This window comes from Panthera tigris, chromosome D1 (genome assembly GCF_018350195.1).
Source record: "Panthera tigris isolate Pti1 chromosome D1, P.tigris_Pti1_mat1.1, whole genome shotgun sequence".
Lineage (NCBI taxonomy): Eukaryota > Metazoa > Chordata > Mammalia > Carnivora > Felidae > Panthera > Panthera tigris.
This window is the reverse complement of record NC_056669.1, coordinates 26,420,588-26,442,289: the sequence shown is the minus strand read 5'-3', so window position 1 is coordinate 26,442,289 and position 21,702 is coordinate 26,420,588. Positions and strand designations below refer to the sequence as shown.

Sequence of the window (21,702 nt, the reverse complement as noted above, 5' to 3'; positions counted from 1 at the left end):
GGCTATGGAATAGGCTCTACATGTGGTAAAACTGCCCTTACCCACTTTCAACAAACAAATGCATTTGAGGGAAAGAGATAATCCTTTAATTATAACCAACATAAGCAATTTCTGTACTTTGACCATTTAAACATGGCAGCCGATGTTAACTTGAAGGTGGTAAGGAGACAAGAGAGAAGTCTTTCTTTCTCTTTACTCCTTTTCTCCCCCAGCCCTTGCCAAATCCTATCTCAAAGTTCCATTTGCTAAGATTAGGCAAGAGACACACCAAGGACATACTGGGGAACATTCCAAACAGAATCACTGGTGTCAACGCGAGCTTTGATAGTCTCACTTGGGCCATCACAACCAATTCCAGAACCCACAGAATACATGAAATAAGTACGTGGTGATACTGTGCCTCCCATGGAACAAGTGAGAAGATATCAAAGTCCTTTAAAAGGAAAGTGAATGCTTGGCTTTCCTAATACCAGAACCATTAGTGCACAGCCAGAAATAATGCCTCCCTTCTGCTTATGTCAGGCACTCTCCCTTGGAAAATCAGAGAACCATATTCAATAAAGCTTTCGTATCAATTGCATGGCTTTCTCAGAAACTCTAGGAACAGAGGGTAACTACATCCTTATTGAGCCCATGAACTCTCAGTCCATGAAGAACTATGTTGGACTCTCAGAGTGTATGAGGAGTCTCCCCTGCGTGGTTTAACATGGACAAACCCCAGATTGTATTGAACAGGTTGCACATCTGGCCAAAGAGTACATGTTTCTTAGGAATGATAAGCCATACTACCTATTAAAGTGAATGTAAAGACACGTAAAATTCTTATGCCACTTTATGAGCCAAACAGGGTGGTGAGTAGGGCAATGAGGCAAATGATCAGGGATGGGGAGGAACATGGCACTCACTGAGGGAAATGGCGGAAGACGTGAAGGAAATGGTCACTTCTGTGACTCTTAGAAGAGGTAGCTGGCTAAAACTTTGAAAGGCTGAAATGCAAATCTTTCTTATATCTAGGGCTAGATTACGTTTCCAGAGGTTATCCTTCTGCACCCAGGCAGGGTCCCCTAAAACTATTTTTAGGTCCAGTGTAAACCTCCCCAACCCCTGCTAATCTTACCTCTTTGCGCCTGACATCCGTTTCTACCCACTGAAGTATTAGTGGGAGCTAAATCATGACCCAGGAAACTTTATCAGTCAATCGCCTCTTATTAAATTCTAGGCTTCCTGGTTTAAGGAAGTATCTGGTTGGCGGTGTTTGTGGAGTGGCGCTAAAAGGACAGACAGTAGGAGGTAAGTGCCCACGGCGGTGTGGAGCTGGAGAGGAGCGGTCATGGGCCGGGTGTCCCCGGATCCTCGGGTCCTCGACGGTGGGGTGGGGGGGAGAGGGGCGTTGGTGGAATGGAGGGCAGGGGCTTCGCCCTCCGAAGCTCCGCTCGCCTGGCCACACGGTCGACCTGACTGGCTGGGGACGCAGCAGTTTTCATCCTAGGGCCGCCGGCGACCCGACCCAGGTGCGCACGGCTCCCGGGCAGTCCAGCTCCTCCCCCTGCCCTGCCGGAGCCCGCTCCCCCCGCCGAATCCCCTCCCGTTCCGAGCGCCCCCCTGCCCTGTCCGAGCCCCCTCCCCATCGGAGGCCCCCTCCCCTGGCCCTGCGTCCGCGGAGTCCGAGCCCCCGGCCCGTGGCGGAGTCTCACCTGCGCGGAGCGCCTCCGTCCTGCGCCGACTTCGGCCGCCACCCAGCAGGTGCGAGCGCCCGGCCCGGCCCGGCCCAGCAGCGCGACTGCCTGCCCTCCCCACCGCAGACTGACCGCCTCCCCCCGCTGGTGCCGAACGTGCGAGCCTCCCCGCTCTAAGGCCGAACTTCCCTCCACGCCCCCCGACACTCCCGCCGGGGCCCAAGACACGCCCTAAGGTGTGCTCCAACAGGGGCGGGGTCCTGGGCACCCGGGGCGAACTGCGACTAACCGTGACCTCCTATGATGCAGAGCAATTACAGAAACCTGGGAGGCGGCGGGGACTGTGGCGAAGAGGCTGTCGCAAGGAAGACTGTTTACCGAGCGACGCAATCAGTGAACACACCAACGAACTAGTCACCGATCTCCCTCCAGCAAAGGCAGGCACTTGTGTCCTATCCTGGACGAGAGTCCAGTTCTCTGGTTTAAGCTTGGGGTCACATGAGTTCATTCATTCATCCGACAGATCTGCCGCCTGTTACACCCGCGCAGTTCTAGGTGCTAGAGAAAGAGCTGCGAAGGAGACAAAGCCCTTGCTGGAAGGGGCTCCCTTCCTGCTAAGAAATGCACGCCTTTCTTGCAGTAGCCTGTGATCTCGGTGCCCTCATCTGTAAGGTAAGGGGTTGGCCTCCTAGTTTCCTACCCTAGCTCATAATCCCCTGTGGAAGTGAAAATCTTCCCCCGAGGCAAGATCACGGCTCCGTCTCAGACCTACTGATCAGAATCTCCGGAGGAGGTCGTCAGAGGTACCGGTTAAGAGTTACTTAGGTGACCAGAGGAAGTCAGGGCTGAGAATGGCCCCTCTGGATCTCTAAGATGCCTTCCAGCTGACCCCATTGTTGATAGTCCTGGAAACCAAGAAAGTCTTCATGGAAAAGATGCTGCATGTGGGTTTTAAAGAAAGGCAGAGGATACACCCTAGCAGGGCGGCAGGGGATAGGATCCCAAGGGCAGCTTCTCTTGATCAAGTAGTCTTTCTTTTTTGTGAAGTCAAAAGAGACTTTTGAGAATAAGGCATCAACTTGAGCAAATCCTTCCTCTATAAAACAGAGTGAATGAGGCCTGGTGGAAGAGATAACGACAGAGAGGCACTGCTATCACTTAAAAGGCTAATGGAGCCACACGCCTCAGATGCATAATGCGCCAGTGCCTGGAGCTGGAAGACCACCTCTTTTATTTCCCATCAACTTGGGAATTTACTTAACTACTAGGTCTCATCTGGCACTTGTGCACATCCATTGTTTTTGAAATGGCTGAGAGGGTGGAGTCCTGGATGCCTGTTAGTTACCCTGGGGAACACCGTTCCCTGTCACCAGATTCCTGCAATGGTCAGGCTTTCTTTTTAGTGATCGTGTCCTCTAAGGCCATGATGATGAAACAGATGTGTGACTCCTCAGTAGTAGTTACTGGTGGGGGAGATGCTTCTTAACATTGAAAAATTGGAACTAAGAAAATTGTATCTGTTTCAAATTGTAATATCCAAGTGCGAGGACAAACTAGTTCTTACAAAGTAAGTTTGTCTTTAACTTGATCTATAAAAAGAACATAAATCAAATAGCTTAAATCAAACAGGTAACAAAAGATAAATTACTAATATATCAACAACCATAAGTTAATACAAGAACAGCTACCAAGTATGATAAAACCATTAAAGATAACAATGAAACAGGTTAATGTCTAGAAACAGATCCAATTATATGTGGGTCTTGATAAACACAAGGATGGTTTTTAATTCAATGGGAAATGGCTTATTTTTATAAACGTTGCTGGCATAATTGACGATTCTTTTGGAAGATCTTATCATAGACTTGCTCATTATCCAATCTCCCCTAGTCATCATAATCCCAAGTGGGCAAATGGCCACCCAGAATGAGTACTATTTTTCCCAGCCTCCCTTTTAGCTAGGATGGATTATGTGACTAAGTTCAGGACAATAGGTTGGAAGCAGAAGTAGTATAGGCAACTATTCGCCTGAAACGAAGGGGACACACCCATCTTCTCCCTGCTCCTGTCCTGCTGACTGGAACGTGGAGATGGCAGTCAGCCATCTTGTACCATGAAAATGAACTGTGGAGTGAGGGATAAAAGGAGGCTGGATTCTTGGATTATCTCACACAGTAGTCTCCATACCAGTCCTGCAATGCCCATCTCTAGATGACTATGTGAAAGATACATAAAACTGTATCCGGTATAAGTCACAGCTATCAGAGGTTTTTGTCACATGCAACCAAATTCATAACCTAACAAACGCAGACCATCTTTCCTCATGCTTTAGACCATGAATAAACAAAAATTGAAGATGGATTAAAGATCTCAATATACTATTTACTTTGCCCAGTAATTGCAATTTGGAGACTCCATTGTATGGAACTGATATATCATAAGAACCTTAAGGATTCGGACTGCAGAATTATATATTATTTATATTATATATTATTATATATATTATTTATAATAGCAAATGTTTGTCAGTGTGGGAGTAGTTAAATATGGTATAGCATGTCCGTTATATGACATAGTGTGCAGTTACTAAAAAGGCTGAATTAGAATTTATATTTATTGACCAGGAAAATAGTCATGGGGTATTGTTATAGTTAAAAAGTTTGCAGAGAGGTAAGGGATTTTTTTCTTTTTCTTTCTTTCTTTCTTTCTTTCTTTTTTTTGTGGTAAAATATACATAACAATTACCATTTTAGGAGGTGCCTGGGTGGCTCAGTTGGTTAAGTATCTGACTTTGGCTCAGGTCATGATCTTGCAGTTTGTGAAACTGAGCCCTGCACTGGGCTCTGTGCTGACAGCTTGGAGCCTGGAGCCTGCATTGGATTCTGTGTCTCCCTCTCTCTCTGCTCCCCCCCCCCCCCCCCCCCCCCCGCCAACTCATGCTTCGTCTCTCTCTCTCTCTCTCAAAAATAAACATTGAAAACAATTACCATTTTAACCATCTTAAATTGTGCACTGTAGTGGCATTAATGACATTCACATTAATGTGCAGTCATTACCACCATCTATCTCCAGAATTTTTTCATCATCCTGTACTGAAATTTTATACCCATTAAATAACTATCCATTCCCTGATCCTCCAGCCCTGGGTAACCACTTTTCTAGATTCTGACTCTGAGATTGACTACTCGAGTTTTCTTGTTTAATTGAAATCATACAGTATCTGTCTTCCTATGTCTAGCTTATTTCAGTTAGCCTAATGTCTTCAAGGTTCATCCATGTTGTAGCATGTATCAATTTCTTTCCCTTTAAGGCAGGAATATACACTACATACATTACATGTAATATGCTACATTTTGTTTATGTATTTATCTGTTGATGAACATTTTGATTGTTTACACCTTTGGCTATTGCAAACAATGCTGCCATAAACCTTAGTGTATAAATATCTCTGGGTTCCTGCTTCCAGTTCTTTGGTGTATATATCCAGAAGCGGTGTTGAATCAAATGGTAATTCTATGTTTAAGTTTTTAAGGAATTGCATTACTGTTTTCCACAGCAGCTGCCCCATTTTGCACTCCCAATATCAGTGCACAGGGTTCCAATTTCTGCACATCCATGCTAACACTTGTTTTTTGGGTTTTGATAGTAGACATCCTAATGAGTATGAAGTAGTATTTCACTGTGGTTTTGATTTGCATTTCCCTACTGATTAATGCTGATGAGCATCTTTTCATGTGCTTATTGGCCATTTGTATATATCCTCTTTAGAGTATTGTCTATGCATGTGACTTTCCCATTTTTGAATTGGGTATTTTGGCTTTTTGTTGTGGACTTTTAGCAATTCTGTATATATTCTGGGATTAATACCTTATCAGAGATACATGATCTGCAAATATTTTCTCCTGTGGGTTGCCTTTTACCCTGTTAGTGTCTATTGATGCAAAAAAATTTAATTTTGATAAAACCCAATTTTCTATTTTTGCTTTTGTTGCCTATGCTCTTGATGTCTTATCCAAGAAATCATTGCCAGATTCAGTGTCATGAAGATTTCCTCTATGTTCTCTCTAAGACTTGTATAGTGTTATCTCTACACTTAAATCTTTTATCCATTTTAAGAAGATATGGCATATACATAATGGAATGTTACTCAGCGATCAAGAAGAATGAAATCTTGCCATTTGCAATGACATGGATGGAGCTAGAATGTATTATGCTAAGTGAAATAAGTCAATCAGAGAAAGACAAATACCATGTGATTTCACTCATATGTGGAATTAAAAAAAAAACAGGTGAACATATGGGAAGGGGAAAGAGAAGGGGAAAGAGAAGAGAGGGAAAGAAACTGCAAGAGACTCTTAATGATAGAAAACAAACTATGGGTTGCTGGAGGGAGGTGAGTGGGGGATGGGCTACATGGGTGATGGGTACTAAATAGGGCACTTGTGATGAGCACTTGGTGTTGTATGTAAGTAATGAATCACTGAATTCTACTCCTGAAACCAATATTGCACTGTATATTAACTGACTAAAATTTAAATTAAGAGAGGGGAAAAAAGTCTTTTATCCATTTTGAGTTAATTTTTGTATATGGTGTTAGATAAGGATACAACTTCATTCTTTTACATTTGGACATCTAGTTTTCCTGGCACCATTTGTTGAAAAGATTGTCCTTTCCCCATTGAATGGTCTTCCCCCATGAAGCGTCTCGGCACTCTTGTAAAAAAATCACTTGATGATATACATAAGGGTTTATTTCTGGGATTTTTATTTTATTACATTGATCTATATGTCTGTCTTTATGCCAGTACCACACTGTTTTGATTATTGTTGCTTTGTAGTAAATTTTAGGTCAGGAAGTATGAATCTTCCAAATTTGTTTTTCTTTTTCAAGATTGTTTTAGTTGTTTGGGATCCATTGAGGTTCCATATGAATTTTAGGATGCATTTTTCTATTCCTGAAAAAAACATCTTTGGGATTTTGATAAGGATTGCACTGACTATACAGATTGCTTTGGGTAGTGTTGATATTGTCTTCCAATCTATGAACAGAAGATGTCTTTCCATTTCTTTATGTTTTCTTTAATTCCTTTCAACAATGTTTTGTAGTTTTTAGCATACAAGTCTTTCACCTCCTTGGTTAAGGTAATTCCTAAGTTTTTTTTTTTTTTTTTTTGATGCTATTGTAAATAGAATTGTTTTCTTCATTTCCTTTTCAGATTTTTATTGTTGGTGTATGGAAATACAACTGATTTTTGAGTGTTGATTTTTTATTCTGCCACTTTGCTGAATTAGTTTGTTACTTCTTTTTTTATTAAAAAATTTGTTTATGTTTATTTTTGAGAGTGAGAGAGACAGAGCACAAGTGGGGGAGGGGCAGAGAGAGAGGGAGACACAGGATCCGAAGTAGGCTCCAGGCTGTGAGCTGTCAGCACAGAGCCTGACATGGGGCTTGAACTCATGGACAGCAAGATCATGACCTGAGCTGAAGTTGGATGCTTAACCGACTGAGCCACCCAGGCGCCCCTAGTTTGTTACTTCTAACAGTTGTGTGTGTGTGTGTGTGTGTGTGTGTGTGTGTGTGTGTGTATAATAGGCTTTTCTACATATAAGAAAGATCATATCATTTGTGAATAAAGAAAAATTTATTTCTTCCTTCCTAACTTTTCTTGCTTAATTGTTCTGGCTAGAACTTCTAATACTGTGTTGAATAGAAGTGGAAAAAGTGAGCATTATTGTCTTGTTCTTAATCTTAGAGGGAAAGTTTTCAGTATCTCACCACTGAGTATCATGCTAACTAACTGGGTTTTTCATATATGACCTTTATTATGTTGAGGTATTTTCTTTCTATTTTGAGTTTGTTGAGTGTTTTCTGTGAAGGGATGTTGAATTTTGCTCGGTGCTTTTTTCTGAATTCACTGAGATGATCATATCAGGTTTTTCCCCCCTCTAATTCTGTTAATATGGTGTATTATACTGATTGATTTTCATATGTTAAACTCTCCTTGCATTTCAGGAATAAGTTCCATTTGGTTATGCTATATAATCTTTTTTTAACTTATTATTTTTTTAAGTTTATTTCTTTATTTTGAGAGAGATAGAGGCAGCGTGAGTTGGGAGGGGCAGAGAGAGAGAGGGAGAGAGAGAATCCCAATCAGGCTCTGTGCTGGTATTGAACTCACAAAACTTCAAGATCATGACCTAAGCTAAAACCAAGCAACCAACACTTAACTGACTGAGCCAACCAGGTGCCTGTGATATAATCCTTTTGAGATGCTGTTGATTTCTATTTGTTAGTATTTTTTAAAGGATTTTTGCATCAATGTTCACAGGGATATTGATCTATAATTTTCTTTAACTGTAGTGTTTTGATCTGGCTTTGGTATGATGGCCTCATAAAAATGAGTTAGGAAATGTTCCTTTCTCTTCAAAAATTTTTGGAAGAGTTTGAGAAGGATTGTTTTTAGTTCTTCTTTAAATGTTTGGTAGAATTAATTTGTGAAGTCATTAGGTCCAAGATTTTTCTTTGTCAGGAAGATTTTGATTATTGATTCAATCTTCTTAAAAGTTAAAAGTCTGTTCAGATTTTCTATTTTTTCATGGTTCAATCTTGGGAGGTTGTGTGCTTTGTCCATTTCATGCATGCTGTATCATTTGTTGATGTACAATTGTTCTTTTATAATCCTTTTTATTTGTATAAAATCAGTAGTAATGCCTCTACTTGTATTTTAGATTTTAGTAATTTGAGGCTTCTCTTTTTTTTATAGTCACTCTAGCTCAAGGTTTGTTAATTTTGTTAATCTTTTTGAACAACTAACTTTTGGTTTCATTGATTTACTCTTATTTTCTGGTCTCTATTTTATTGTATTTTTTAATTAAAGTTTTTGTTTTAAGTTTATTTATTTATTTTGAGAGAGAGAGAGAGAGAACATGTGTTGGGTAGGGGCAGAGAGAGAGGGAGAATTCCAAGCAGGCTCTCCACCATCAGCGCAGATTCCAATGCGAGGCTGGATCTCATGAACTGTGAGATCATGACCTGAGCCGAGATCAAGAGTTGGACACTTAACTGACTGAGCCATCCAGGGATCCCGTATTTTTTTTTTTTAGAGGGAGAGAGAGCATGTGAGTCGGGGAGAGGGGCAGAGGGAAAGAGAGAATATCAAGCTGGCTCCATGCTCAGCATGGAGCCTGATGTGGGGTTTGATCCCATGACCCTGGGATCATGATCTGAGCTGAAATCGGAAGTCCAACATTCAACCAACTGAACCACCCAGGTATCCCGTCTCTGCTGTAATTTCTATTATTTCCTTCCTTCTGCTAACGTTGGGCTTGTTTTTCTCTTCTCTTTCCAGTTCCTTCAGTTGTAAAGTTAGATTGTTAATTTGAGATCTTGATTTTAATGTAAGCATTCATAGCTACAAATGTCCCTCTTAGTACTGTTTTTGTTGCATCCCACAAGTTTTAATGTGTTGTTTTCATTCTCATTAATCTTTAAGTATTTCCTAATTTCCTTTGTGATTTCTTTTTTTGACCCATTGAGGGTTTAGGGTGTGTTGTTTAATTCCCCCACAGACTTGTGAATTTTTAAGTTTTCCTTCTGCTATTGATTTTTCTTTTCATCCTGTTATGCTCAGAGAAGATGCTTTGTATGATATCTATGTGTTTAAATCTATTGAGGATTGATTTGTGGCTTGACATATGGTCTATCCTGGAGAATGTCCCATTTGCCCTTGAGAAGAATGTGTATTCTGTTGTTGGGTGAAGTGTTTTGTATATGTCTGTTAGATCCAGTTTATTTTTTCTTTTCTTTTTGTTTGTTGTTTTGTTTCACAATAATGACATACTACGTAAACACACAGGTGGTGTGTGTGTGTGTGTGTGTGTGTGTGTGTGTGTTTGTGTGTGTGTGTGTGTGTTACATGTATGAGTAGAAAGGGAGGTGTGGAAAGCTACGTTGGTTACCTCGTGGGAATAACAATCGACAGGAGAGAGGCAGGGGAGAGATTAACTTCTTTCCAAAAGCATGCTCCAAGCTGAAGGACTGTCAAGGGTGACGGAATCTAGATCGGGTTGTATGTGATGACTATCCTAATACTGGGCTCAGGAGCAGGTGAGCAGTGGGGATTGCACTTTGTTCCCCTAATCCTCATGCAGAAACTGTGATTTGCCAGTACATGAAAGAAGCGCTCGACGGATTAGATTTAAGAGAAGCATGAGTGGCTCAAAGGGAATAACTTATACCAGCCATCTCTTGTGGAATACTTCACAATCACTTTAGACTCATTTCTTTGTTTAGTCTTGGTGGTGGCAGACAGTTCACGTGAGCTTTGACAGGTGTCCGCAGGTGCAATCACAGACTGCTTCCCCTACTTGTCTTTGCTTTGCTTCCTGCCTTGGGGCTGCTTTGAAGCTTGCAGGATGTAGAACCTTGGCAGGACTCCACTTGGTGGTCATGTCTGTACACCTGGGAATTCGGGAAGGATCAATGACAATGAAGCCACTCTCCATCAGTGGGGAATAGTAGCTAACCAATAAATGCTTTACTCTTTTGTCCCATGGGTGGAGAGTTCTGAGACATATTTCAAAAGTCTCCTCAAGAAGTACCGGTCAGAAAAGAAGTCCCAGTGGCCAACTTGTCCCTCCGTCCTGTGACACTCCTGCTCTCTGGAATCACCTTCCCGAATACACTACCTGCACACAAACTTTTTTCTCAGACTCTGATTTGGGGAAACCTGGGTAAAAGCAGGAGCTTTGTCAAAAGGCCACAGGAGGTAACTTGAAGGAACAGTCTGAAGATGGGAAAGTTTGAAAATCCAATAGAATGCCAACAATTTATAAAAACATATTGAAAACATAAGTCATAGTGATATGCAAAAGAGAAAGATGACTAAAACTGTTGAGCAGAAAGTGCATTGGTTACCAATCGCAGGAGAACATGCTAACTGCATAGAGGATAGCAAAGCTATCATAATGCCAACTACCAGGAATAGAAGTCCACACATTCTGGGGGAGCCTGGGTGGCTCACTTGGTTAAGTGTCCGACTTCAGCTCAGGTCATGATCTCACGGTAAAGTTTGAGCCCCTTATCCAGCTCTCTGCTGTCAGCATGGAGCCTGCTTCGAATCCCTCTCTCTCTCTCTCTGCTCCTCCCCCACTCTCTCTCCCTCTGTCTCTCTCTCAAAAATAAATATTAAACAACAACAACAACAAGAAATGAAGTCCATATATTCTGCTCACTGCATCTTGGTGTCAGAGTCGGCAAGGAAAACACAACACTGTAGAGCCCTGGATGGAACAATGCTTTACTCACCTAGAGAAGAGAGAGAATAAGATCATTTCTACTTGTGTCTCCCTCCAGCCCTGGCAGCCAGTGTAGGGCAGCTGGTCTGTAGGCACCCCCTCAGGCTACAGCAGAAGGACCCTAGCTCCTCCGCCATGGAGTCTGAAATACTGAATGCTGGTGGAGTGCCTGAGGGCCATTGACACTCATGCTTGAGCAGAAGAAAGGAGCACACACTGAGTCCGAAACAGGGGAAGGTACTCCCACACAAGGCTGTAAGGCCAGCACAGTTGTGTGGGCTCTTTGTCTCTTGGTGAGGAAGTGCTCTGGGCTGAAGGCCCATCCTTAAGGGGCCATGTGGGGGTTGAAAGTCTGCACCTGAGACTGCCTTTCTCAGCTGTCCACCCAGCAATCCTCATTCGACCACTGAAACAGCAGATGAAACATAGCAAATCCAACAGGACCACTGCCCACCTCGAATTTGGAGGCCCATAAACAATCTATATGGATATGGTTTGTTGCCAGAACCTCCTTGTTATTTTGAGATAGCACTTTACTAGGGTTAGTAGGAGGACCAGATCCAAGAGGATGGCCAGGCCTCCCTGGAGGACGGTCCTTAACCAGGAACCCCAAGTGCATGTGTTATTCCAGTTAAAGAAGTCAAAGAATTAGTCTAAGGGGATCTTCCAGCTGAAAACATTCCACCTGAGCATGGATTTTCTACAGCTTGGTTTCTACTTTCCTTGAATTATTATTATTATTTTTAAAAGCCAATTTATTTATTTTGAGGAAGAAAGAAGGAGAGTGTGAGCAAGCACAAGTGAGGAAGGGGCAGAGAGAGAAAGAGAGAGAGAATCCCAAGCAGGCTTCATGCTGTCAGTGAAAAGCCCGATGCAGGGCTTGATCCTGAGACCCTGAGATCATGACCTGAGCCAAAATCAAGAGTCTGATGCTTAACTGATAGGGCCACCCAGGCACCCCTGAATTATTGATATATACACAGCAAGGGGCGTTGGCAATAATACAAAAGCCACCCTGTTCCATCACCACCATGGCTAGTGAGTTCGGCGAGAATAGCATGGGGCGTAGTGTTAATATCTCCACTATAGTTAATGACAAGCTGTAAACCATTTTTTTTTTTCCAGGGCATATACCAGGTGTGAGGACAGTGACAGCAGAATGGAACCAGCTGTCTGATTGTTTTTCTTTCAGACTGTCTCTGGCAATCTGGCAATGTGTCACAAGGGTGGGGCTCTTCCAATTTAGAGTATCATTTTGTACAAACACCTGAGAACCCTGAAATTCCAAACAGCAAGCCCCATCTGATGGTGACAAGCACTTCATAGCCCCATATGTCCCTCAGAGAACATATAACTCAGAGGAACACATGTCACTCGGGCCAGGGAGCAGTCTTTATGAAAGTCTCTAGCCCAATTGTACAAAGCTCGTGTCAGGTTTAACTACAGGTTAGGTGACAAAGTAAAGTTGCATGATGTATGACAGTCTCATACCACTGATGATGTTTAAAGTCTGCCTCTCAATTTGTGTCTATGTTGGAGGAAAGCTTCATGCATGGGGTACCCTGTGGATAGGAACCTGCACTGAGGTTGTCATTCTCGAATTGGAACTTTCGATAGCTGTTGGGACGCCTGTGAGATTAGCAATAGACCACATGTAGACTATTTGAGTAGGGGGAGGAAATGCTCCAAATATATGGGTAGATACTTCAAACCCTCTGCTGCTACCACCGTGCCAATTTTCACCAATGTGTTGTCAATTCAGATACCGCTGGGTATCTGAAGGAACAACACGGGGAGAGATTAGTTTTCTTCTACCCCCTGACTACTTCATGTATTTCATGTGGTCAAAGGTGTTCCTGTCTGTTACTTGGGGTACTGGCTGTCTAGGTATCGCAGCCCTGGGTCTCTGTCCCAGTCCCAAGGCTACTCCACGGTCACTCATTGCCTTGTTGCTTGATCCAGACCATTCAATCCTGGGTATCTAGTTCATGAAAGTCATGTTCTGCACAAACTTGGCACATCCCATAATGTCACCCACCTGAATGAAAAGATCAGCTGTCCTTGGCACCACTAGAGATCTCCTAGAACCCTGGTGCTCCTTGTAACCATCGCCTAGAAACATCACCTCCAGATTAGTCAGGAGGCCCTGTCCAGGGTACTATGGCAGCCTAAACTGCATACCACTCCTGAGACATGTGCTCTAAGGAGAAAGAAGAAAAGAAAGGCCGGGCGTTCTGAGATTGGGATTCTGCAGGCACAGCCTGATCAGATGGCTTCCTGGTCCACCTTCACCCCGACCACGGTTGGTATTTCCCAACATGCATTGCAATGCCATATTTCCCTTTGTGTTGGAGTGCAATTTTTAATGTCTATACTGCCCTACTCAGGTAGGGGTACCACTCCACTACCAGGTCATCATGATATTCTTTCTTTAGTTGCTGTTTGAGTTTACTGCTTTATCATCTGATGGCTCCATTGGCCTGTGAGAGATAGGGCACATGAAAAGTCTATTGTTTTCATGAAAGCGCACCCATTGCTGTGTTGTCTGGGCAGTGAAAGCTGTTCCTTAGCTAAAGTGCCATAGAGTTTCTAAACATATGATTTAAGTTATTTTCAAGGGCAGCTATGGAAGTTCCAGTGTCTACATGTTGGACTGGAATGGCAACAACATAGCCTGAATAAGAGTCAAAAGCGGTGAGGCACCACTGGTGCCCATGGCTGGGGTCAGGAGCATGATGTGGTTAATCTGCTAGACCCTTGGTTAATGTGTCCCAATTCTCTTCTTTGGATGATTTGTGTCCATTAGCAAGATTCCCAAGATTGTACTGTTTCCTTAGTTTTGACATCTTCCAGGATCACTCCTTGGGCCTTGGCCTATTCTTGCATCTGAAGTAGACTTCCGTGTCCAGTTCATTGACGTATCCTTTGGGCTACTGTTGTTACCCATTGGGTACAAGCTTGATTGACATGAGAGTTCGTTCATGTTCCATTTTAAAAAGTCCTTTGCCATGAGCATTAACATGAGCATTAACATATATTTTTCCTTTCCAGGCAATAAGGTGCTGATATAATCCTTGTCCCCATACAAGGAATCCCTTAATAATAGGCAAACCTATTAAGGGTTTGCCATTCTCCAAACCAGATGACTAGGCCATTGGCAATGACTCATGAATTGGTGAAAATGTAGCAAGCTTTGGTGGTATGGGTGGCCTGCACAATCACCACTGCGTGGAGTCCAGCCCACTGAGCAGAATGTCCATGTACAGTCCCAGCCTTTAGTTTTGCAGAGTCATCAGTGAGCCATGCCATATTGTCAGCAGGCACATCTTTAAATCTTGGGCCCCAGGTAGTCATGGGGTGGGGGCAGGGACAAAGCATTCCTTGTGGGTTGCTCAGTCCTTTCTGGTAAGCTGGCTTGCTCATGGAGGCTACTGGTCCCTTGAGGTTGTGACTGGGCCTGACCTTGGATATACCACTCCTAGTTAATAATTGAGCTCTATTGAACTTGCCCAATTTTATTGGTGGAGTCGTACTTGGATGACTTGGATGTAAGCATTCAAGTAAGAATGGGCATTTCAGGTCACAAGTCATAGGTGGTATCTGGCTCTAAGATGTTAGTCTCTACCAAGACCTGATTAGCAAGCCAGCAGTTGCTCTTTAAATGAAGTGTGGCTGGTGGCTGCCTTAGTCAACCCGTAGTTCCAAAATCCAAGAGGCCTACACACCCTAGCGGCAGTTTTTTTAAAAAATATTTTAATTTTATTTTTTAATTTTTAAGTAGACTCCACATCCAATGTGGGGCTCAAACTCAGGATGCTGAGATCAAGAATAGCATGCTCTTTTTCAAAAAAGGAATGACATCTTGCCGTTTGCAACAACGTGGATGCAACTGGAGGTATTAGGCTAAGCGAAGTAAGTCAGTCAGAGAAAGACATGATTTCACTCATGTGGAATTTGAGAAACTTAACAGATGATCATAGGGGAAGGGAAGGAAAAAATAAGATAAAAACAGAGAGGGAGGCAAAACATAAGAGACTCAAATACAGAGAACAAACTGAGGGTTGATGGGGGTGGGGAAAATAGGTGTTGGGATGAGCACTGGGTGTCATATGTAAGTGATGAATCATTGGATTCTACTCCTGAAGCCAAGACTACATTGTATGTTAACTAACTTGAGAATAATAATAATAATAATAAAATCCTTAAACATTAAAAAAAAAGAAAGAAAATAAGAGTAGCATGCTCTATCAACTGAGTCAGCTGGGCATCCCCCTAGTGGCAGTTTTTTTGTTACCACATACACTAATTAGCATGTATAGAGGTTGTGGACAACTGTGGTGTTCAGGCCCCAAAGGTCTCAAATGCAGCAGCTGGGCCATGGCTTGTAGAACAGTTTTCAAGACTTGCTGCTTTCAAAAGGCATTTCAAATTAGTAGTATTTTTTTTTTTAATTTTATTTCTTTATTTTGAGAGAGACAGAGACAGAAAGAATGGGGAAGGGGCAGAGAGAGAGGGAGACAGAAAATCCCAAGCAGGCTCTGCACTGTCATCACAGAGCCTGATGTGGGGCTCAAAACTCACGAACCATGAGATCATTACCAGAGTTGAAACCAAGAGTCAGATGCTTAACTGACTGAGCCACCCAGGCGTCCCTCAAATTGGTAGTTGTATAGGTCACCTTAACAAGGGGAACAAAAGAACATCCAAATTGGGATACATGCTGTACTAGAGAAGGCCACCTCCTTTTTAATAGCGGGCTCCACCAGGGGCAACAATTATTACTCTATCACGGATACTTCTTTGGCTTTGTGCACAAGTGACCCTTGGAATTGCACCTGCTGTGCTGGGTCCTGTACTTCATCTGGGCTTAAAGCCCACTGCCATGAGTCATTGTATCAATGCCTAATGGCAGCACCGCCTCCACCTGTCTTTTGGCGGGCTCCACTACCAGATGTCATTAATGTAATGGATGGCCAAAACTCCTGTAGTGACCTGGGTTTGTTGACGGTCAAACCCCACACACTTGTAGTATGTTGAGCATATGAGCACCTGTCTGCCATGGGTCACCTCATTTACCCCCAAACGTCCCAAGCTCATTAATTTTCAGGTCCTTATGGGGACCTGAAAATATTGTCATGTGGGCACCAGTATCCAAGAGCTCCATGAGTCTCGATTTTTCTCTTTTCCCTTTTTATCCTGGCAGGGGTACAAGGCCACTGACCCACAATGGGGATCTGAAGACCTTGGCCCCATCCTTAACTGTGCCCTCCAGGCGGAGACATTTGTGTTTGCAATGTCCCTTTATCAAACAGAAACACCAGCCGGGCTGCCTGAGACGCCCCTGGCTTCTGTCCATCTATGTCTTTCAGCTTTTGTATTTTATTCTTAGAGAAGGATCTCATTTCAACAGTTCTGTTTTCAGCAATGCCATCGATGGTTTTTCACTGAGTGAAAACAGATCTTATTTGAGGCATGTAAATGACTGGGACTGGGTGGAACTCCCTGCACAGGACTCCCTTACTTCCCTTAGACACCACCAGTGACCCTAGTTGTTCATAACCTTGGGTGCTTTCTAGGTGAAACCTGCAAGTGGTCCCATACTCAGAGGGCAGGAAGAGACCCAAGAAAGAGGCAAACCACTTCAGATTGGTGGATGGCAGGCTTAAAAAGCAAGGGATGAGGTCCCAATAGTTCCTTTTTCTTTTATTTCCCTTGTCTCCGAGGACATGTCTAGTAAGAAGTTGCTATGGCCAAGGTCAAAGAGGTTGCTGCCTGTTTTCTCCTCTAGGATTTTGATGGTTTCCTGCCTCACATTTAGGTCTTTCATCCATTTTGAGTTTATTTTTGTGTATGGTGTAAGAAAGTGGTCCAGTTTCATTCTTCTGCATGTTACTATCCAGTTCTCCTAGCATCATTTGCTGAAGAGACTGTCTTTTATTCATTGGATACTCTTTCCTGCTTTGTCGACATTAGTTGACCATATATTTGTGGGTCCATTTCTGGGTTCTCTATTCTATTCCATTGATCGATGTGTCTGTTTTTCTGCCAATACCATAACTGTCTTGATGATTACAGCTTTGTAATACAGGTTAAAGTCTGGGATTGTGATGCCTCTAGCTTTGGTTTTCTTTTTAAATATTACTTTGGATATTTGGGATCTTTTCTGGTTCCATACAAATTTTAAGATTATTTGTTCTAGTTCTGTGGAGAATGCTGGTGCTATTTTGATAGGGATTGCATTCAATGTGTAGATTGCTTTGGGTAGTATTGACATTTTAACAATATTTGTTCTTCTAATCCATGAGCATGGAATGTTTATCCATTTCTTTGTGTCTTCTTCAATTTCTTTCATAAGTTTTCCATAGTTTTCAGTGTACAGATCTTTCACCTCTTCGGTTAGGTTTATTCCTAGGTGTCTTATGGTTTTTGGTGCAATTGTAAATGGTATTGATTCCTTGATTTCTCTTTCTTTTGCTTCATTATTGGTGTGTAGAAATGCAACTGATTTCTGTATGTTAATTTTATATCTTGCGACTTTGCTGAACTCATGTATCAGTTCTAGCAGTTTTTTGGTGGAATCTTTTGGGTTTTCCACATACAGTATCATGTCATCTGCAAAGAGTGAAAATTTGACTTATTCCTTGTCAATTTGTATGCATTTTATTTCTTTTTGCTGTCTGATTGCTGAGGCTAGGACTTCCAGTACTATGTTGAACAACAGTGGTGAGAGTGGACATCCCTGTCTTGTTCCTGATCTTAGGGGGAAAGCTCTCAGTTTTTCCCCATTGAGGATGATATCAGTGTTGGGTGGTTCATATATGGCTTTTATGATCTCGAGGTATGATCCTTCTATCCCTACTTTCTTGAGGGTTTTTATCAAGAAAGGATGCTGTATTTTGTCAAATGCTTTTTCTCATCTATTGGGAGGATCATATGGCTCTTATCCTTTCTTTTATTAATGTGGTGTATCATGTTGATTGATTTATGAATATTGAACCAGCCCTGCAGCCCAGGAATAAATCCCATTTGATCATGGTGAATAATTCTTTTAATGTACTATTGGATTTGATTTGCTAGTATCTTGTTGAGAATTTTTGCATCCAGGCTCATTAGGGAGAAGGAAACAATCAACAAAATTAAAAGGCAACCAACGGAATGGGAGTAGATATTTGCAAATGACATATTGGATAAAGGGTTAGTATCCAAAATCTGTAAGGTACTTACCAAACTCAAGATCTAAAAAACAAATAATCCAATAAGGAAGTGGGCAGAAGACACGAATGGACACTTTTCCAAAAAAGACATCCACATGACCAACAGACATGAAAAGATGCTCAACATCACTCATCATCAGGGAAATACAAATCAATACCACAATCAAATCCTCAAATCACAAATCAAATCTTCAAATCCACAAATAGAAACTTTACACCTGTCAGAATGGTTAAAATGAACAACTCAGGAAACAACAGATGTTGGCAAGGATGTGGAGAAAGGGGAATGCTTTTGCACTACTGGTGGGAATGCAAACTTGTGCAGCCACTCTGCAAAACAGTATGGAGGTTCCTCAAAAATTTAAAAATAAACTACCCTATGACCCGGCAATTACAATACTAGGTGTTTACCCAAAGGATACAAAAATGCTGATTCGAAGGGACACATGCATCCCAATGTTTATAGCAGCACTATCAACAATAGCCAAATTATAGAAAGAGCCCAAATGTCCATCGATTGATGAAAGGATTTATATATATATATATATATATATATATATGTGTGTATATGTGATATAAAGAGATGTGAGGTATATGTATATATATATATACACATATACCTCACATCTCTTTATATCACATATATCACATCTCCTTATATCCATATCATACATGTATATATAATATATATATACACACACACACACACACACATCTATATATATGTGCATATATATGTATATATAATGGAATATTACTCCAAACCCTGAGATCATGACCTCAGCCAAAATCAAGAGTCAGACCCTCAACTGATTGAGCCACCCAGGTGCCCTTTATTTCTTTTTCTTGTCTGATTGCTGTGACAAGGACTTATAGTACTGTGTTGAATAGAAGTGGTGAGAGTGAGCACCCTTGTCTCGCTCCCAGTCTTAGAGGAAAAGCTTTATTTTACCTGCATTCTTCTATCCCCCAAACCAGTATTACGCAGTGCCAAGAAGGAACACCCCAGCAAATTCTCTTCCCCAAATTTAATTATAAAACTGGACCAAACGGTCAAAATAATCATTCCAGCGCTCTGGAAGTTGACCAAAGGCATATGACTAATTTAGAGTGGTTATTAATGAAATACTAAACTTTGAATAAAAACAGTAGGTTCTGTGATTATTGTACCTGAGACTGCTCCCATTCCTTCCACCTTCCACGTCAGTTTTTGGGATATTCTAGCAGGGTGTTCAAGCTGTGAATACCCACAGCTTCACCACCAGAGGGGTCTCACTTGGTTTTGAATGGACTTAGCAAAGTCTACTCCTAGCAGGATTGGAAGTGTTAGTTATGATCTCAGTAGCAAAAAACATGTAACATCAATGGTTCAGTTAGCCTGAGGTTTCAGTCCTGGATGGCACAGGCAATGAGGTGAGGGACTGGCCAAAAATTTAATAGAAGATCTGGAATATTTCAGGACAAGTTTCCACATGTCTGAACAGAATAGACCAGAGACGACCCAAGATATTCATACCAACAGCATGATCCATGAAAGAAAAATCTGGCACATTGAACATCATCAAAATGAAAACCTCAAAAGGCACCAGTGAGAAAATCAAGTCAAGCCAACAGAGTGGGAGAAACTATTTCCAAATTATGTATCTGATAAAGGGCTTGTGTATAGAATACACTAAGAAGTTTTTCCATTCAATAATAAGGAGGCAAATTAAAAAAGGCAATTAAAAACAGGCAAAATATTTGAGCCTATATTTCACCAACAAAGGTATATGAATATCTCAAAGCCCATAAAAAGATGGCTAGCAAAATTAGTATTAGGAAAATGAAAACTAAACCATAATGAGATATCAATATACCCATAAAGATCATTATAATAAAAAATGCAGAACCCCCCAAAAAAACCCTCAAGATGATGTCAATCAGGAATAATTGTGGAAATAAACATAAAATACAGACAATTATAAGAATTGGGGAGGATACGGATAAACTGAAACCCTCATATATTGCTTATAGCAATGTAAAGCGCTATGGCCACTCTGGATTACAATTTGTCAGTTTCTTAAAAAATTAAACAAACTTATCATCTGACCAAGCAATTTCATTCTTAGCTGTGTATCCAAGAGAAATGAAAACTTGTGTCTACACAACAACTTATATGTAAATTTTCATAGTGTTATACATAATAACATAATATTCAAAAGTGGAACCATTTCAAATATCAATTAACTGATGAATGGGTAATCAAAAATGTGTTAAATCTATAAAATGGAATACTGCTCGACAACAGAAATAAATGAGCTGCTAATATGAGCTTCAACATGTGAGAAGCTAGATAGAGAAGACCAAACGCTGTATGATTCCATTTATAAGAAATTTAGAGACGACAAATATATAGAGATTTAAAGCAGGTGAATGGTTGCCTGGGGCTGGAGCAGGAGCAGGAGCAGGAGTAGGGATTGATGGCAGTTGGGCAAGATGGAATATTCTGGAACAATGGAAGTATTCTAAAACTCAACTGTGGTGTTGTTTGCACATCTTTATAAATTTACTAAAAATCATTGAAGTGTGCAGTTACAATGAGTGAAGTTTTTGGTAAGTTATACCTTAGTATAAGGTATTAAAAATCATAATCCGTGACGGATAGGGGGTGGAGAAGTATTGAGAAGCTGGGTGATAAGCAAGAAAAGTTCATTATACTATTCTTTCTACTTTTGTATGTGTTAAAAAATTGCATAGTAAAACGTTCTAACAAGCTGAGGGCTAGCCCTGTTACATGTGAATTAAGTTGGAGAATTTACACTTTCTGATTTTAAATTGTAATATACTAGTCAAGATAGTTTGGAACTGGTGTAAGGACAGGCATGGAACAGAAGTGAAAGTCCAGAAATGAATTTTTAACATTTATGCTTAATCGATTTTAGACAAAGGCAATTTAAAGAGGATTAACAAATAGCCTAATGGAACAAAACAGAGAACTCAGAGATAGACCCATTTGTTTACATAAACTTGTATATGACAAATTTGGTGCCACAAATCAGTGCTTAGTAGATGGCGTTGGAAAAATTGGCCCATAAATAAAAAAATAAAACTGCCTCCTTTCCTTATCTTTACCGATTTATAGAGGTGGACTTCAGATGTACTAAAGATCTAAAGGCACATTTCTAAAAAAGCTTACATAAAAATATCTTTGTTACTATTTAAGACCACAAAGCACAAAGCATGAGACAAAATAATTTAATGGATTTCATTGTATCAAGATTACAGATTTTCGACCTAGAGACAAGGTCAACACACAGACATAGATTGGGAGAATGTATTTGCAATATCTAAACCTGGCAAGAGATAATTAGTCTCTAGCTATTAGCTAGAATATACAAACAATTCTTGTGAATCAACAATGAGAAACCCAAAAGAAAACTGGGCAAATGATACAAACAGTAATTTCCAAATGGAGAAACCCAAATGAAAAGTAATAAAGAGATACTCCAACTCAATAGCAACTGGAAAAATATACT

The 21,702-nt window shown here is 41.3% G+C and overlaps 1 protein-coding gene across 3 annotated transcripts in view; it reads right to left on the bottom strand.

Moving 5' to 3' along the window:
• Positions 1 to 21,702, bottom strand: part of TMEM45B (transmembrane protein 45B) — an 82,978-nt gene that overhangs the window by 36,238 nt on the left and 25,038 nt on the right. The window contains exon 1 of one of the 3 annotated variants that reach the window (XM_015537717.2): positions 1,966 to 2,191. The exons of 1 other annotated variant lie outside the window; for it this stretch is intronic. The gene's annotated coding sequence lies outside the window, so the exon portion shown is untranslated. Of the gene's footprint in view, positions 1 to 1,694; positions 1,834 to 1,965; positions 2,192 to 21,702 lie in introns of those variants that run through there. One more of the 3 variants, XM_042957521.1, reaches the window with a different exon arrangement.